Source organism: Capra hircus, chromosome 13 (assembly GCF_001704415.2).
Source record: "Capra hircus breed San Clemente chromosome 13, ASM170441v1, whole genome shotgun sequence".
NCBI classification, from domain to species: domain Eukaryota; kingdom Metazoa; phylum Chordata; class Mammalia; order Artiodactyla; family Bovidae; genus Capra; species Capra hircus.
In genome coordinates, this window is record NC_030820.1 from 76,816,530 (window position 1) to 76,830,497 (window position 13,968).

Consider the following 13,968-nt stretch of genomic DNA (forward strand, 5'->3'; position numbering starts at 1 on the left):
CAGACCACCTGACCTGCCTCTTGAGAAACCTGTATGCAGGTCAAGAAGCAACAGTTAGAACTGGACATGGAACAACAGACTGGTTCCAAATAGGAAAAGGAGTACATTAAGGCTGTATATTGTCACCCTGCTTATTTAACTTCTATGCAGAGTACATCATGAGAAACACTGGAGTGGAAGAAACACAAGCTGGAATCAAGATTGCCGGGAGAAATATCAATAACCTCAGATATGCAGATTACACCACCCTTATGGCAGAAAGTGAAAAGGAGCTAAAAAGCCTCTTGATGAAAGTGAAAGTGGAGAGTGAAAAAGTTGGCTTAAAGCTCAACATTCAGAAAACGAAGATCATGGCATCTGGTCCCATCACTCCATGGGAAATAGATGGGGAAACAGTGTCAGACTTTATTTTGGGGGGCTCCCAAATCACTGCAGATGGTGGCTGCAGCCATGAAATTAAAAGATGCTTACTCCTTGGAAGGAAAGTTATGACCAACCTAGATAGTATATTCAAAAGCAGAGACATTACTTTGCCAACTAAGGTCCGTCTAGTCAAGGCTATGGCTTTTCCTGTGGCCATGTATGGATGTGAGAGTTGGATTGTGAAGAAGGCTGAGCGCCGAAGAATTGATGCTTTTGAACTGTGGTGTTGAGAGTCCCTGGGCCTGCAAGGAGATCCAACCAATCCATTCTGAAGGAGATCAGCCCTGGGATTTCTTTGGAAGGAATGATGCTAAAGCTGAAGCTCCAGTACTTTGGCCACCTCATGCAAAGAGTTGATTCACTGGAAAAGACTCTGATGCTGGGAGGGATTGGGGGCAGGAGAAGAATGGGACAACCGAGGATGAGATGGCTGGATGGCATCACGGACTCAATGGACGTGAGACTGAGTGAACTCCGGGAGATGGCGATGGACAGGGAGGTCTGGCGTGCTGCGATTCATGGGGTCGCAAAGAGTCGGACACAACTGAGCGACTGAACTGATCAAGGACTGTAAAATCCTGAACACACTTACTGTAAATCTTTTTTGGTTGAGACAATCAAAAGCAGCCAGTGAGAAATGGAATTTGTTTTCATTCACAATAGAAAATGATGCGGAATTAGTCCCACCAGCTTGAAAACCAAGTTTAGCAAAAATCAAAGGCAAATCTCTAAATAAATCTTTAAATCAAAGGCAAACTAAAGTTTCTATGACTAAGATGCTAAGTTTAATACCACTTCAGTGATTAGTTTTCATGTCTCTACATTTAAAGTATATGGTAGGGCTGGCTAGAAGGTTTTACATTATTTCAACAATTTTCCCTGTATTTACTTTCGAATTAAATCCCAAGAGTAAAAAGAAATCAAACTGCATAAAGTTTCTTCTGTTTCTCTAATATTATAGCCAGAAGTAAAAGCCATTTGCCATATAAATCACCGAAGAATTCAAAAACATTAAAGATTATGAACAAGCCTGAAATTATAGAGCCAAATTATGCATACCTTAAAAACAAGTGCTTCAGCAACAATGTCGTTTTGGTTCAGTTCTGAGAGGTTACGTGGTTAGGAAACTCCTGGAAAATAAGAAAGCATGGTACTTTACTAGAGTCGATCTTTTTCTGAAAACAAAGATATATACTGCTGAAGTTTGGGGGAGACTAAAAGTTTACAAGAAGGGAAGTTTCTGAAAGCATGAAGTCAAGGCTTGCAGCAGCACACTGTAGCATCTACTAGGAGACACAACTGTCTGGGAACTAACTGGGTACAAAGCACTTTGCAGACACAAACATAAGAGACAATAGAAATTTCCTTTTCAAGTCTTAATTACTTCCTGCTAAGTGAACTATGAATACCTCGGAAATTAATTTTTTAAAAGAAACTCAAGGGAACTCCCTGGCGGTCCGGCAGTTGGGGCTCCACTGTTTCAGTGCCCAGGGCACGGGCTCAATCGATTGCTCACCAGGGATCTAAGATCCTGCAAGCTGCATGGTGTGGCCGAAAAGGAAAAAAAGGATCTGGACATAAAATATTTTCCAACCACACAAGTCTGATTTTTCAATTTGCAGCCCCCCTCTTTTAACTACTGGTTAAATACTTTAGGGCATAAATGTCCTTACCATATGCTTGATGATGCAAATGCAATTACATGAAAAATTTACAAAAAGGCACTCTGTACACAAGTATTCTTATATTAAACTGCAAAATATGAAAAAACACATTACCTCTAGTAAATCTAAAATCATAATCATTCTTTAGAACTGGATTTCAGGTAACATAAGAGTTTAACTCTCAAACTCCCAAGTCTCATTTACCTAGCGGCTCCTCTTTAAATGGCCAATAGTCAGTAACAAACAGAATTCCTTACCTTGAGATGCTTTTTGCATTCTTACAAAATAAAATAATTTTAATGTTGCTCATTTCAATTTCACACTGCTGTGATTAATAAGCAATAAAAAGTAGCTTTGCTGTCCAACTAATTTCAAAAATACAATCATGAGTTCTAATGTTCTACAGCATTTTAACAACCCAAGTTCTTTCTGTAAATAGTATACTAGACTAACAATTTTCCAATCTAGAACCCTACTGTTCCACAACCTTGCCCATTCAAAGACGAGCATGAATGGAAACTGAAAAGGCCTGTGCAGAGCCCACCTAACAGAGCCTGCACCTTTGATCAATGGGGCTTTCCTCGATCCAAGCCCATCTAAATCTATGCTGAATGCTTTTGGTAGGTTTGGTTTTCCAGCCCAAACTTGGGATTTCCCTGGTGGTCCAGTGGCTGGGACTCCGTGCTCCCAATGCAGGAGCCCTGGGTTTGATCCCCGGTTGGAGAACTAGATCCCACATGCCTTCACTAGGAATTCACACATTTCAACGAAAGGTCCCACGTGCTGCAACTAACATTTAGCACAGCCAAATAAATTAATTAATTTTTTAAAAATTTAAATGGAATAAAACACCTGCTATTAATAGAGTCAGAAAACAGTGAGAAACAACTGCCAACAACTTAACAGCAAGGAAAATGGGGGTGGGGGGAGCAGTCTACAACCACTTGGATTTCAAATGTCTCAACACATGTAAGTGATAGCTGAGATTCACAGACACATTCACATTTCCATGAGCAAACTTTTTCTTTAAATCCCCAACCATTTCCAAAGCCATCATGGTTATTATCAGTGTATGTTTATAGCACTCACGCCAAGAAGCAGCAGAGAAGACTATAGGTTAAGCCCAACTCCCTTTCTTTCCCACTCAAGAAACACACTAGAATGCAAGAGAGTGAATTAAACTCACTGTTGTATTCACTCAACAAGTCATTCCTGAACACCTATACTACATTGTAGGCACTATTCTGGGCACCAGGGAGAGAGGAGTACACAAGTTCCTGTCCTCACGGACTCCACATTCATATAGGAACAACCTTGAACCCGACACAAATTTAAATAAATAATTTACAGTAGCATTTTAATTAGTAGTAACATCATTTGTAATACACATTACCTCATCACTAAAGAAGACACAACAAAACATAAAAGGCACCTTGGCTGCAAGACACTGCTGTAGGATAAGGGCGGACTAGCTATTACAGGGCTGTTTGGGTGAGGTACAGAAAACTTTTTTTTAACAGCTTGATTACAGCTCAGAATTTTATTTGGTAAACAAAGGATAGTGCATCCTCAAGGCGTTGAGGGCAGGCCAACCCAGAAGGAGTGGCCAAGAAAGCTCTTGACTGGGGATCTGAGTCTGGGTCCCAACTTTGGTGCTCAGCTGAATCACCCTGAGCAACTTAACTCTGTAGGCTCCACCTTTTAATATGTTAGATAGGGTTACTACCACCAGTTTCATATGATTAATAAACCATAATCATATTATTCCTCGGTAGATTAACTGGTAATGTAGGGGAAATGCTTGTAAACGATGACATGTCACACCAAAGTCAGCTGTTAAACATCATTTTCTTAGGGTACACAGTAACCAACATTATAATACTAACAAATCATGTTTAAGATACATTATTTGAGAAAGAAAAAAATATATAGGACTTTCCTGGGGACCCAGGGGTTAAGAGTCCACACTTTCACTGCAGGGGGCATGGATTTGATCCCTGGTTGGGGAACTAAGCTCTCACATCCCTTGTAACAGGGCAAAAAAAGACTGTATCAAACTTAAAAACAACCTCATCCCCTTCAAAAAATATTTTTTTATTCTTTTTTGTTTGGTGTTTAATAAATTCTGAGTTAACAGGGAAAAATAGTTCCCTGAAGCAGTCATCCTCTAACTGTTCCAGACTCTAAAGGTTCATTCTACTGCAAACCAAAAGGAAACTCATTTACCTGACCATATTTGACTGTCATCTAGGTAAAGTGTCATGGAGCTTCAATGAGCAGGTTAAATTGTACAACAAAGAACATAAGCCTCCAAGAATAATCAGACTTATTATTACATATAAATTCTCTGCTACAGAGGAAAGGACCACCTAGCATTTTGTACCAAATCCACAAAGGCAATGGCAGACAGTGGCCCTATTTGTATCAGGATGGAATCCGCAAGGGTAGAAAATTCATGCCTCAATTAATTTTAATCTATAGAAAGCATGGACTTCAAAAAAGAAAATAATGAGAATTAGACAAGATCTAGGTAGATCCCAAAGCTCCTGCCTGAGAGGAGCTAATACAGTAACCACTTAAGAACCATTATCTGCTCACTCCCTTCCCAGAAAAGACCTATTTCCAACACCTTTTCCTGATTAATGAGACACACTTACAACACCTTGGTTGCGATTAAACACAGAATGGAAACACCATCTCACTAAAACCCCAAAACCAAAGGCACACTTAGTTTCACCGATCTAGCCTTTTAAGACTAGCCGTGAGAGATGACAACTGCAGAGTTGGAGAACCAAAGAGGCTTCTCATTCAGGGGATCATCGATTCAAAGAAAGTGAAAAAGAAACTGTTTAAGAGGCAGTCCAATACCAAATAGAAAGTTACATTAAATATTCTGAGTACCGTCAGCCAGGAAATGAATGTTAGAAATGGCTGGGAACCAAAGAGGGCAACAGCCCTATAAAGTTAGAGGCTTAGTTAACTCATTTCCAATAAAGCAGAATAACATGACTCTAAAGAAACTAGTTTTCTTAGCAACAATCTTGTCTACAGTTAATCAATCATTTATAATAAACTTCATGAAGGGAGATTATAGCAATAATTTAGGGAAAGGCTAATGAAACCTCCTCCTCCCCATTTACTTCTAAGCCCTACCCTCAACCTTTGAATCAGCCTAACCGTTTATAAGTTGACTGGAGCAATCTATCACAACAAATAAAAGGAAACTGTAAATCCAAGCTACTTCAAGGAAATGACACAACATTCATTTAAGACTGAGTATTACTGAGCCAGACTTTTTCCCAAATTGGTCTAAAGCCTTACTGAACAAAATTCATCCTAACTGCCGTGAGTAGAATTGGGAAGACAGCACTGTTGACCAGCAGAATCAATTATCCTCAACAAAAAGCACCTGAGAATTAGAGACGGTGTTGCTCAGTAGAAAGAGCTCAGGACCCGCTCCAGTACTGGGCCTCCTGGACAGACCTCTGCTATTATAACCCTTCACTGCAAAGACAGCTCAGGAGGATCAGAAATACAATATAAAATGTCCACTTCAACTTCTAGCACAAAAGAAGAGCTCAATGAAGAGCAGCTTTTATATTATTAAATAAACTCAATCTGACCTTTCAGATTCCTTTGCTGCATCAAGTAACTCTCTCCCTGTAATCCTAACCTGGCACATGGTAAGAGCTCAATAAATAGTAGCAAATATTATTATCCAGCAAATTCACTGATCCTGTCCTCAGTCATAAAACATCTATAAATATAAACTTACAATTACATACCACTTGTAAAAAAAAAAAATTTAAATGGAAGTAGAGAACATGCTGATTAAAATCAACCCACACTGACTGGGTAACCAACTGTACCGATACCTCAGGTAGACAATCTGATGAGCAACCATTTTCATTTTGGGAAAAGACCCCAGGGCACTTAAATAGGTTTTCTTAGACTTTGTAATTCGGCAGACATTTCAAAAGGCCTCTAGGATAATTATGACCTCTATTATATGATAAAACAATTTTCTGTTTTGCTTTCATTATCGTTAAAAACTCACAAAGTCATCACACTTTTCCAAATTAGATTCCAGTTTAAACAGAAGCAGATGGGCTACAAATTTAATATTTAGAAGACCAATTTTTAATTGAAAGCAAATACATTCTTGGATAGATTTTCCTACTTTTGTTTTCAGTAAATATACTTTGAGGGAGTCCCCTGAATATACTCCTTTAACAATTGAACATGTGTTATTTCAGAAAATATAATTAAGTCTGAAGAGTTTGCTTCTACCTCCATTTATCTGGAGACACAAATCACTTTACATCAGCCTTATTCACTTCTATGGAAATGTACATATTTAAAACAAACAAGCTATTGGCAGTAATTTCCTCATTCTACCATTTTATTAAAATAAATAATTATCTTTGATAGTTCAGAGCATTTTTTAGTTCAGAGCATGAAGCTGTCAGCAAAATATATCCAAGCCATCCATCTGGCAGTATTTGTTAAGATCAATATAGCTGCATATTTATAATCTTATTATCTCCTTATGTGAGAAAAAAGGATCTGATCAACATTACTCAAACTTTATAATACTTGATACATGGATAAGCACATCTTCATGCAAAAATTTCTTAGAACAATTCCCTGTAGAAAGCAAAGTTCTGGGACTTCCTGGTGGTCCAGAGGTTAAGATTCTGGGTTTCTACTGCAGAGGGCACGGGTTCAATCCCTGGTCAGGGAAGTTGCACATGCTGCACGATGCAGCCAAAAAAATAAAGCGAAGAGTTCTGTAACTAAAATAAAAGTTGGAAACAGAAGTCAGCAAAGCTCTCGGCTTTCAGGATCAAGGAATACCTTGTAGAATTGTCTCAATTTAAGATTAACTCTGGTAGATAATCACGCTGTGTGCTGATATTATAATTTACTTGGAAATGTACTGAAAATAAAGCAGATTAATGAATTAAAAGAGATGGACAGACAGAAATGGCACGTGATAAAGCAAATATAGTAAAGTAATGGCAGAAAGTGGTAAATATAGAGATGTACACTAAAATTCTTCAAACTCTGTTATATGTGTGAAAAATTTCACAACAAAATGTTAGGAAAAAATAACCACAGCAACTAAAATGTCTTCTCATGGTTAAATGTATATATTTTTTGGAAAAGCATAAATAAAACCTGGTCAAAACCAAGCATTTAAGGAAAAGCCCATACAGAAAATTCACCAAAAGCATTTTAACTACAAAGGTCTCTGTCACAAGAAGTTAATCTGAAACAATCTGTTATAGATCTAATGTGAAACAAAAATATGCTATAAAATTCTCTAAACTTGTTTTTAGGTGAATCTGCACCAATATAACAACGGTTGCTTGTGAACTTTTCTGATTGAAAAAATAATTTTACACAACAATTCAATGAACACACATATATAATACATACACGTACATAAGTGAAACAGAAGTTCTCCAAATAATTTCGAAGGCCCCAAATCCTAGTCTGAGAGAAATAAAGCAACTCCAAGAGCTCTCATTTGAGGGAGAGAAATTAATATTTCCCCAAATTGAGCAATTCTTTGTTACTAAGTAGAACATCAAATATGATCCAGTTTGGAGATTCATAAACTAGGCTTCTAGCATTGATATACGACATCCTACAGAAAGATACCTTTTTCATAAAAGTTTCATCTTTCTGCTGGTGAATTTCACTCTTTCTCACTCCATCCAGTCAAAGTACATCAGAGAAAACTGCCCCACAAGCTGAGACCCACTCTATGCCTCCGCCCATCATCAAGTCTTACTGGGAGAAACTCTGGATAAAGCAGCATGCTACAGCTCATGTTTAATAATCATATCCAGATTGTTAATGGCTTAGACTTCAGAATCACGGAGGGGGAAGCTCCATGAGTCACGCTTATTTCTAAACTTAAGATAATCTGTATATAAATAGGCTTTCTGGCCGAATCTTAAAAGCGAGCACTTTAGTCTGAACAAACGCTAACAATTCCAAATATTTAAAAGTTTTACTTAACGCCTACTGGGAAGCACTATGCATTTTTTAAAACTGTATTTTGTGTCCTTTCTTAGATAGCAAAATGGTTGGGTTTTCCCCCCTCCCTAATTTTAAGAGGCAGGCATATTCCTGCTCATCTCCCACGTTGTAGTGACTAACAAGTAAATTAACTGATTAAGCTCAAAAGTAAATCTGAACAATTGAAATAATGATATGACAGGTCTACAAGTTGAAAAGTGTTCATAACCAGAAATTTCAAAACAGTAACAAACACAATATTCCTGTCAACCTCCAGTCTAAGAGAGATCTCTTTTTAGATGAGAAGGAAAAACATGAATATCCATGCTGTGAACTCATTCTTACTTACGAAATTGGTTTGTAAATACAGCAGACTGTGGGGAGTGGCCGGCCATCTTTAAAAAATAATTCACAACAGTTTTGAAATAAAATATCCTTTGCTTAATTCTTAACCTAAGGTGATAGCAGTATATTTACACAACTACTGTAAAGAAACTTTGGAGGTTTCATAATGAATTATTAACTGTACTTTAACTTTTGACACAAAGCTTTTCTCCATTAAAAGTGGTTTAACAGGTAGGACTCCATCAAAACAAGATTAGGGACATATGCATTTATGATTGCTTCTCCATTACAGTCACTAGTAGCTCAAGAACTGTTGCTATTGTACACAAATTAGCAGGGCAGCATTTCTGACAGGTCTTTGAGGGTGGTTGAGTTTTCTTCCCCCTGATAAACAGTAATCATGTATAAACAGAGATAAAGAAGCCCAACAAACCAAATGAGAACTATGATTCCACTAAAAGTAAACCTTGTGACAGATTAACAGTCTGGGGCAATCTGGTAAAATTGTATGATATTCAGGATTTATTTCAAAATAACCTAGTCTGGGGGAGGGGGTACTACATGAAACAAGACTGACCTTGGCTATGAGTTAATAATTATCAAATGTGAATGATCAATTCAGGGGCTCCTCTATACTATTCGACTTTTGTATGTTTTCCATAATAAAATGTTTTTTTAATTAGATTATCAACTGCAGGGTTAAAGTCATTTCCCTAACACTACAATTTTGAATATGGCAGAAAGCATGCTTTGTATTGCCTGTATAGCTTGTTTCTAGAGAGTCATCCGAAGACTTTAAATGATTTCTTGGATGTAAGACTATCGGAAAATTCTAGGAAAACGTCAAAATCCGGGAGGCCACTTTGCATCCAGTGTGTTACTGCGAGATGGGTGTAAATCAAAAGAATTTAAGTTCAGAAGGAAACGTACTACCTAAAACAACCCTATGATATAGGAGGGTCCAGTCAGCAGAGCAAACACACCTTCCTCACTCTTCCCTAAGTTAGAACCCCCATAAACTGAGTTTCCTTAATAAAGGGGACAACTGTACAACTGAAAACAGAATTTTAAAAAACTCAGTATCTTCAAATCAAGCTGCTGTTTTAAAAATCCCACTTGCTGGAAGGGAGGCTAAGGAGGGAAGGGATATATACACACACACAGCTGATTCACAAAGTTGTACGGCACAAACTAACACAACGGCTGGAAAGCAATTATGCTCCAACTAAACAATCACCACCAACAAAAGAAATAAAAATTAAAAACTAAAAATCCCACCCGTGACCAGGATGACTGAAGCTCCCTCCACCACCCCATTGTATTTTCAGTTTTGACTTCAACAAGCTGCAGTGCAATCTACCTTTGGTAAGCACACGGATTCCTGAAAAGTCCAAAATCAACCAAAAATCTGGTCTCTTTTTCCACCACCCTCTAAACGATGAAAGCGACAAGCCGAAGAGCAAGAGTGACCTTAAAAACGTCCCCACAGCCAGAGAACAGAGGAAGAACAGAGGGAAGCAAACATCTTCGCCCGAACAGAAGAAAACGTCCACAGAAGCAACACTGCAACACGGAGGTGGGGCAAGGGCTTAAAAGCAAAGCCGGCCCGCGGGGACGGAGGGGACTTAAAAGCAAAGCTGCGGTAAGAAAAAAAAAAAGTTAGAGATGCAGCGGCAAGACAAGACAAGACATTTTTCCAGCTCCGGACACGGACACTCTCCCTCCAGAGCCTGACAAACACAGCAAGTGCTCCAGAATGGTTTGCTAAACTCAACGAAACTTTCCCTGAAATGGAATGACAACAAGAAGCCGGATGATGGGCAAAGGAAAAAAAAAAAAAAAAGGACAGGTTGCTCACAGACTTGAGGGAACTGGTGAAAATCCTGCAGTTGACTCAGCGGAGGAGAAGGAAATAACAACACTTATCTTTCACAGACTGCCGGCTCACAGACTGTCCCCATGAAACGGACGCCCCTTTCAGAAGTTGACCACCCCAAAACAATGCCCCGGCGCTGGCGGTGGGCACGAAGCTGAAACGTTTCCGCCTCTAAGGAAACCCAAAACGGGTAGGTAGGTCAACTCTGGTCCAATCTCTACGCATTAAGTTAGACCCTAATATCACGCTAATAAACTATGCAGGCGGTGTATTGGGACACGCTGTGGGTCTGGCACCCTGATAAGCGCTTCCCACGCCCCGTTTCACTGAACCCTACCAGCCTTCGGAGGGCAGGGACGGCATTCGTCCCCTTTTTTTAACTAACCAAAACACAAAAGACTTCCAGCGACTTGCCGAAGGGAGGGGGACAGTGCTGGGATCTGCCCCCCACCCCCTGCGTCGGACACCTGGGCCACGCTCGCATCACGCTCCACAGCCGGCTGAGGTGATCTGGGTGCCCCGGACCCCCAGGGACTGGAAGCAGGGGGACCCCCCCCCGCACCCTTCCCGCCCCGGCCTCGAGAATAACTTCAGCAACGCCGTGCGAGGAAAAGCAATGAGGCAAGGTGGCGTGGCACCTGTTTTCTGGGCCCCCCAGCGCGGGACGGAGTGGCTGGGGGCGCCCCGGGGTCCAGGCCGCGCGGGGAGCCCCGGGGCCGGGGGGCGCGGAAGAGCCCGCCTCCTCCGGGAAGGCCCCGCGGGCGGGAGAAAGAGGCCCGGGCGGGGGGAGGCGGGAGAACAAGGCCGAGAGCGCGCGGGCCCGCCGCGGCCTAAGCCCCAGGCGCGCGGCCCACCGGCCCCCGCGGCCCCGTCAGGCCCGGCCGTCTCACCTGGCTGCTGCCCCGGGCTCGTCCCCCGGCCGGCGGTCCTGGGCGGCGGCGAGGAGGGGAAGGAGGAAGGGGCAGAGGAAGGGACGTCGGGTTGGGAGAGGCGGAGTGGCCGCGAAGGAGGCGGGCGCCGCCGGGCCGGGGGGGGGGTCTGAGGGAGGCGGGGAGCCGAACCAGACGCGGCCGCCGCCGGCGCAAACACTGAAGAGCCGCCCCGGCGCCCGCAGCCCCGCAGGAAGTGACGGGGGAGGGGCCTGCGCCCGCCCTCCCAGCCCCCGCCCGTCTCCGTGCCCAGCCCCACCCCCACCCGCGGCCCAGACTACAGGTCCCGGCGGGCGCTGCGGCGGCCGCCGTCACGTGAGGCACGACGGGAGCCGGGCTGTCTGGAGCCGGGCCGGCCCCAGGGTCCCGGGGCCTTGCTGGGAGTTGTAGTCCTCTGGAGATCGGGGGGAGGCGTGGGTTGTCCGCTGGAGCGGAGCGGAGGCTGGGCCTTCCTTCTTTCCTCCTTCCGCTTCGTTCTTCCCTTTTCCCCTTTCCGTCTTCGTCTCCTCCGACCTGCGTTACTCCTTTCTCGCCTCTCAATTCCTCGTTTCGTGAATGTTTATGAAACGCCGGCTACGTGCAGAGCACTGCTCCGAGGGCTGAGAATATAGTGGTGATCAGACAAAAACCCCTTCCCTCATGGGACTTACGTTCTAGGGAGAGTAAAACACAGTAAAAGCCCCAACTTTTATAGTGAGTTAAAAGGCAAGAAGGGCCGGGTTTTTAGTTCTTTCGCCGAGTTCTAGATGAACTAAGTAGTGTTTTGCCGCCCACATATAAGAGGTTGAAGTTTGCGCATGGGGAACGTTTAATCAGACGCAGTCAAGAACCGCACACGCACACGTTGTTGGAGGTTGAGGGAACAGTAAAGGAAGGGACTGCTGATGTCCAGGCACGTTCTCTCTTGCTTATTCTAGGACTGCGTCCTTACTATTTAAAAATAGTTTCTCAAAAAATAAAAATAGTTTCTCTCTCTCTCTCAGTATCTCTCAATCTAACTATTGCTCAATCTCTCTTGCCAAGGCAATATAGTTTAATTTGCTGAGTTCATGATATCAAGTGGCTGATGGGGCTGCTCCAAACAGTGCTTTGGGACCTTGCCCCAGGCATAGAGGACTCCCTTTTCCGGATGGGGCAAGCCTCCTGACTTTGCTCCTTATAAAATACAAGGAAGGACCTACGTATGGAATTCCATGTATAGCACATGGAATTCTACTCAATGTTACTTGCCAGCCTGGATGAGGACAGGGTTTGGGGGCGAATGGATACATGTATATATGTGGCTGAGTCCCTTCGCTGTTCGCCTGAAACTACCACAAAATTGTTAAATCAGCTATGCCTCAATACAAAATAAAAAGTTTAAAGTTAGGGGGAAAAAAGAAAATAATTCAAAAACAATTGCAATAACAGCTTGTTGATGAGAAAGTAATATTGAGTTAAAAGTTTTATTATTTTTCCCCATTTATCTAAAAAAGTGACTTTTATCTCGTTATTTTCCTTACTTATAAACTGTATATAAAATAATAAATTAGCTAAATAAGAAGGCACTTTTATGCAGTCTTAAAAAAAAAAATACAAGGAACCTGAATTTTAGGATACCGAAAACAAAGGAACTTCACTGTCTGTTTAGTACCCATGTAAGACAGTACTAAGCAGCACTGAGATATTGTCCAGCCCTCTGCTAAAGGTTAATTTTTTTTTTTTCTTGCTAACTTTCAAGCAATCTGGATCCTATAGTTCACTTGGGTAAAGGAGCACAGAAAGGTTTTCCTAAACCCAGTGCTGAGGTCTCTGCACAGACAATCTCTGCAAAGGTTTAAACGTAGAAGGTAGCGTTTTGACCCGTTTTACTGTCACCCCTGGTGACCCAGGTGATGGGCCCGTGACTTCCAGTCTCAGCTTTCTTCCCTCCTTCTGTATATTGAGGGGGATATTTCTCTTCCCCATCCCCCAGCCCCAACGCAGTCCTTGGATGTTATCCTATGCCTTGGGCCTCAACACAGCTGGGCCTCAGTTTTCCTCTTAGCTAAATAGGAACAAGTTCCTGTTTGACCTAGGGGTCATGAGAATTAGTAGTTTGAAGACACCCTTTCTCAGCTTCCCCATCTAAAGACTCATAGGACTCTCCTTAGTGTTGTAAAGAATTAAGTATGCTGCTCTGATCAGCGAAGGTGACTAACTGCTCTTTGTTTCTTTTTGGCTGTGCTGTGTGACTTCGAGATCTTAGTTCCCTAGCCAGGGATTGAACCTGGGCACTGCAGTGAAAGCACAGAGTTATAACCACTGGACGGCCAGGCATTCCATCCTCCTTGATTCCTTGAAAAGATATCAAGCCGTATCTTTTCATGGCTTGATAGCTCATTTCTCTTATTTTCTAACCGATACGTGAAATAATAGATATGATCTTTAGATAAAAATCAACCTCTCACAGGACCTTCACGAGCTCTGCGAGTTCCCATTCCTTATTACAAATACATATAATGTAAATTCTGGGAAGGAATACACAGGATTTAGTGTAACTTAATGGTCACAATTCCTCACTTCCATCTTCTTCCTAAAGAAAAATAAGTAATTCCTAAAAATAATTTTATTTTTTTTTTTTAGTAGTTAGGCAAGAGTCAAGTCTTCTGGCCCTTGGAAGAGAATTTGACTGACAGTCTCTAGGTACAAATAGAGAAAAACAAATCCAAGTGACCTACTC

General features: G+C 41.9%; 1 protein-coding gene across 6 annotated transcripts in view; it reads right to left on the bottom strand.

Annotated features, from left to right (window-relative positions):
* STAU1 (staufen double-stranded RNA binding protein 1) overlaps positions 1–11,463 on the bottom strand; it is a 61,956-nt gene extending 50,493 nt beyond the window's left edge. For 2 of the 6 annotated variants that reach the window (XM_018058001.1, XM_018058000.1), the window contains exons 1-2: positions 11,229–11,460; positions 1,483–1,553 (exon numbers count right to left, since the gene is read on the bottom strand). The gene's annotated coding sequence lies outside the window, so the exon portion shown is untranslated. Of the gene's footprint in view, positions 1–1,482; positions 1,554–11,228 lie in introns of all 6 variants that reach the window. The other 4 variants (XM_018058003.1, XM_018058002.1, XR_001919082.1 and 1 more) reach the window with 3 other exon arrangements.